Source organism: Gavialis gangeticus, unplaced genomic scaffold, assembly GCF_001723915.1.
Source record: "Gavialis gangeticus isolate Ggan-Ray unplaced genomic scaffold, GavGan_comp1, whole genome shotgun sequence".
NCBI lineage: Eukaryota > Metazoa > Chordata > Crocodylia > Gavialidae > Gavialis > Gavialis gangeticus.
Genome location: NW_017729032.1, coordinates 16162650 through 16168664, shown reverse-complemented (window position 1 = coordinate 16168664; position 6015 = coordinate 16162650).

The window sequence follows — 6015 nt, the reverse complement described above, 5'->3', positions numbered from 1 at the left end:
CCTATCCTCTACGGTGACCACACTTCCCCATAGTATGGTATCATCAGTGAACTTAGCCAGTCTGCTTCTGACACCAGAGTCTAGATCATTTACAAATGCATCGAAGAGTATAGGACGGAGCCCTGGGGAATGTCACTGGTCACCATGCACTATGTTGATTTGGTTCCATCAACTATCACTCTCTGGGTCTGTCCAAGGAGCCAGTTCCCCAGCCATCAGACTGTAAGGTTGTTGAGCCTGCAGTTCCACAATTTTAACATGATAGCAGCTCAAAGGCTTTCTTGAAGTCCCAATATATCATATCAACCTCTTCTCCTTTTTCCAGATGATGGGTCACCTGGTCATAGAAGGAAATGAGATTGGCCAGGCAAGACCTACTTGCAATGAAGCCATGCTGGCTATCTCTCTCAGAGTGTTGCCTTCTGTTAGCCTGTTGTTACTGGTTTCCCTGATTATTTTTTCCAAGATCTTTCCAGGGAATGAGGTCAAACTGATTGGCCTCTAGTTCCCCGGATCTTCCTTCCTCCCTTTCTTGAAGATAGGCACCATGCTGGCCTTCTTCCAATTTTCAGGTACCTTGCCTGAGTGCCACGAGTTCTCAAATATCCTCACCATTGGCTGCGCTATGATGTCAGCCAGTTCCTTTAGCACTCTTGGGTGCTTTCCATCCAGGCCAAGTGACTTAGACATCTTTTGAATGCAAAACATTGTTCATCACATTGCAGCAGCAGTAAGTTATACATTCATTTATATTGTGAGAAGTTTTTTTTATTATGCAGTGACTTGGCTGAATTTAAGGCAATTTCCCCCACATCTCTAAAGTCTTCAATTATTTAACCATATGAATTATTGTTGCAACACAGAAGATAGTTTAAAATTGTGAAATACAGGGTTATTAAAAATTGATATTGGGAAAGCCTGAAAGTCCAAATAGCTAACACAGACTAATGACTGCAGTCCAGAAATTTTTTTTCTTCCTTCATCACAGCATATGACAGGGAAATTAATGCACATGCTGTCACAATATTGTCCCTAACATATTCTTGTGGCACCTCACCAGGGTCCCTTAGGCCAAGAATATGGTTTACTAGGGCAGCAGAGAAGTACTCTTTTCAGTCACCTATCTGTACCTGTAGTAACCCAGCACTGGCAATCGTATGGCTGCTGGTGGTTAGCTGCTGGTTCTGCTTGTGTGCTGTGATGCTGAAGAGTTGTACAGTGTGTTGTAGAAACTAAAACCATCTTGGGCTTTCCCACATATGTCATCCACCAGGCAGTCCTGTTCAGGGTAGACCCTGACCTTCTTTCTTCTTTGTATTTATCTCCACACTCCCTTTCCCAATTATGTTATTTTGATGTAAGGGATGAACAAAATGGGTAGCTGTAAAGAAGAAACAGTTCTTTGTATCTGTCTTATTTTTTCCATTTTTTTCCAGCCACTAAATTTTCTGTGGATTTGTTTTCTCTTCATTTGGCTGGGCATGTGGTTCTCAGTTCTGGAGTCCCAACTCAAGTTCAAACACCCATTTAAGCTTCTCTAACCAATATGACCTCTAAGCAAAAAAACATAGAGCAATGCTGCAATTTCATTTTCCAGAAAAGGCTTGACAGCAGTATTTACAACACTGTTAATCATTGCAGATCATGTGGTCCCACAGTATGAATATCACAGATTTTGTGACTTCCTGGATCCTAGTTCTGTGCTTTCTAGTCCAGTTTTTATCTTTGTTCCAGTTCCTGATTAGAAAGAGAACTAGAAAAGGAAATGGTCAATGGATTATTTTCCTCTTCTGTAATCCAAGCTTTTTTATGTCTAAAATTGATTGAATCTGAATTTTCACTAATTGGGGAGGGGGTGAGGAGGGGGAAGGAGGAGGGCAGAGGGGGTGTTAAACTTCTAATTTTCTTTTATTTATGTATTAGGTCTTAAAGGTATAACTGCTCTTATTAGGGGTGTAATGCTGTATTTTAAAGAGGTAGTTAGGCTGATAAAAATGTGTCTGTACTGTATATTCTCTGTCCTATTTGGGAATTAACTATACTGGTTATATCTATTTGTGTCTCTAGCCAAATCAGTTCTGACATCTATTGACTGAGCAAAACTCAATCATTCAAGTCTGTGTGGTGCTACCACTGGCGAGTATTCTACCTCCCAGCCTCTTCAGCCTGGGGCTTAAGTTACTTCCAATTCCATGGCAGGCATCCTGTATGCAAGCCTGGAGGCCTTGGGGTTCAAATGCCCCCTAGTCTCACTTGCCCCTACCCAAAAGGCCATAGGTGCAACATGGAGGGAGAGCCTGAGAACAATCCCAAATCGCCATAAACTATGTAGTCATGATCCTCTCACTGAAGACTATAGTAGACTCTCATAGTGGTGCCTGCTCACAGTTCAATGGACAGGTCTCCACTTCAACTACACCAAGTCATTCAAGTCTGGGAAGAAGAGGATCTCCCCTTTCACGTACAGTAAAACCACCTGGGCCAACAGCATATTTAAGTATAGAATACCTTCCCAAAGGGGATTGTAGCACAAGTTTTTATATTCAAAGTTAATACTGAGGGTTATGGTGATCCAGTTCCCAATATTTTGGATGATACATTTAAATGATTAAATCTAACTAAGTCCCTTGTCTTCTGCAAACGATACCATATGTTCATCCTTTTAATCCTGTGTGCCTCTTGCAGATGATATGAGATTCTGGATTAAAACTTAAATTTTTCACTAGCTAGTAAATTAACCATCAGTGTTAAATGACAAAGCTATATACTGATTCAACATTATAAGGGTATACTTTACCTGCACCTCCTTTTGATATTTTTCATTGGTTCAGTATGTTGCACCAAGACTCTATTGCATTTTTGTTAAATATGCATGTAAACGAAGATGGGTTTGTCCCTATAAATATTATGATTTGGTTGTTACTCTTACGGGTTAATGCCCTAAGCAAATTAACAGAGTTCGGCCAAGACAGAATTTGCTCGGCACAAACTAGCATATGTCTTATATCTGATGGTATGAGCAGTGTAATGGATCAATTGGATTTATTTATGTTAGCAGGATACTATAAAACATTACATAATAACGAAAAGAGGCAAAATGGAATACTATATTTTGTTGGTGCTTTTGTACGTAGCAAGATTTCTACAGCAAGACTTTGAGCTACAAGTAAAAGACACATTTTTTACCCCTTATCTATTGGTGAAGGGAGGGAAACTTCATTTCTATAAATGTTCTACTCAGAATTCTCCAGTGGCAGATTGGGAGCCACCATGATGGACACCAGTGCTGAACTAGTTGGGTAATGGAAATGAAATGAAAGAGGAGAGAAAGCATATAATGTCCTAGTTTGTGACATGAAGTGTATGTGCAGTAAGAGCTCTGCTCAAAGGCTTCTCCCCGTGAGGATCCAGTTCTGCTGTGAGAATGCTGTGGTGGCAGATAAGGCAGGCTGAAGACTTTGTTGTGAATGCTCTTCATGGTGTACAGCACAAAATGCCAGTGAGATTCCTTTGACCCAGCTATTAAATAAACCTGAAATCACTGTAGCTAAGTTAAATGGCAGCCTAGATAACACTTCCCAAGGGAGTGGAAGAGGCAGCTGGTAGTTTATCTTAGTTTTAAGATGGATCCTTAGCAGTTCAACCCAACTTTCACTGATGTTAAGAATACCTGGCAATAGTTATATTTATACTGATGTCCCTCTCAGGGCTGTAATTATTGTAGCTGCACCTGCACAGCCAAAGAACCACTTATAATTTGGCTTCTGATGTGTGAGGAGGCTGAAGCAGCTAACTGCTGCCAGTAATGATGCATTGCCTAGAGTGAATAAACCTGGACAGGATAGAGTGATGGGCATAATCGCTTGTTTTCTCTGTCCTCTGGAAAACATCCAGATATGCCTGGACTTAGGGGATGAAGTCTGTCTTTAAGATCTCTTTCAATGTCTTTGGCATATCTTGAAACACTATGCATTAGACAACTATGCTACTTTCAGATCCTATAGTATTTGTTTGTGTAACCTAAGAATCTGTTCAATGAGAGACAGACTTGAGAAGAATAAATTGTTGTAGTCATATGATCAACTTCAATAAGATTTTCACATGACTTAAAAAACCAGAAATTTCTTTAAGATCTAATTGCCTGTGCGTTCAGTTAAATACAATACGTGAAACTTCTGTTTGAGTGCTATTCAGATATTCCTCATAACAGATTAATCACTTGGTCAGCTGATTTTTATCCCTATTCCACCCTTCCTTACTAAGCCCCTGAGTCAACTAGAAACTGAGGTATGTGCCAAACGTGAATTTGATATACTTTAAATTGATATACTTTGAGAAGTACTTAATTAGCCAGGGGGTTATGCCTGTGCCTATCTTGGGCTTAAAGGCATACTTTAAAGGTACCATAAGAAAATATAGATCAAGGGTGTCAAACTCACTTGGGGTCCAAGGTTGGATCCAGACCCAGGACATAGATGGATAACAGGATGGATCCAACTCAGGGCATGAGGTCTACAGCAGTGGTGGCATGGGATCTGGGGGTGGGGAGGAAGGAAGACTGGTGGAAAAAGTGCATGGTCCAGAGGCAAAAAGCCAAGCTCCCCATCAATGACCATGCTCAACAGAACACAAGGGTCCAACTTCCGGTGCCCTCAGGTAGCCACTGAGACTCAATGGACCAAATCTAGCCCACAGGCCATATGCTTAACACCCAGTTTCTAGATCATTACTTAGTTTTTTTCCTCAGTAGATCTTCTGAGCATCTTACAGATGGGTACCCTGAAGGTTGGGTAGGATTGTAACATATCCCCAGTTCACCTATTAGGTGAGCAGCAGAGCAAAGAATTGAACATATGTTTTCTGAGCCCCAGACAAGTCTTCTGTTCACCAGGGAACACTACCATGGGATTCCCAGAAGCCCCAGTGGTAGAAATGCCACAAGCCACAAGCTTTTTCAAGGAAGACTTCTGTAGATCATTTCACAAGGCAAAACTGCTGTGTTTTGAGAAGATATGGATAAGGTTGTTTTAGTTTTCAATCAGTAGTTAAACGCTGTAAAAATTGCAAGCAAAATCTACCACCTTTATTGTAAAAAAATAAAATAAAGAGGAGGAGGAGGAAAAATATTATCTATCTGTATTTCATGACAGGTAGTGGTTACACCATCACTACAGAGCATTATTTTTAAAGGATTGAATCTTTTTTTTTTTAATAATCTACTGCAAGAAAATCAACTCTATTTGAAAACCCAGGAAAATAGTATGTGGCTATGTTTATATCCTCACATACTTTTCCCAGAAATTCAGCTCTATGTAATAAAGTATGAGACTCTAACCACAGCATGTAATTTGTTTTATTAAATTCAGAAGGTGTTAACCATCAAAAGCCCTTGAAGTCATAGTTCTGGTGAAAAAAGGTTCAATGAGAAGCAATAAGTTTGAGCATTTGTGTGAGGAGCAGGGTGCAGGAGCTCAGGTGCTAAACTGGGACTGAAGGGTTCTGGTTTCAAATCCCTGCCCCATGACAAATGTCTAGTGGAACTGTGGGGAAGTCACTTAACCTAGATCTGTACAAGGCTATAGACAATATACAGGTGCCAAGGTCAAAGAGAAGAAGCCTCAGGATCCTTATGTAGACATCAACACTTCGCTACTTCTAGTCTTTAGGCTCCAAAATTCTGTTCTGCCCATGCCCAGAACTGCTCCTATCTTAACAGGATTGAGCAACTCAGTGCCTCTTCTTCACAAAACCCCACTTCAGATAATAATATGAGGGAATCCTTGTGCCTAATCTTACTAGGTGTGAATGCTTACCTACAGGAGGTAATGTCACCAAAAAAAACAGTGTCTGTAGTAATTTTCATACAAAAACAAACTGAGAAGAGGCAGAGATTTTCCACCTTTTATGAGAGAGACAGAGAGTTCTGGTTTAAGGGCATGGAGCTTCTGGAGGGGCTGGACGTTTTTAAGTCAGCCTGCCCGGATGATCTTCACCCTAGAGTCCTAAAGGAACTGG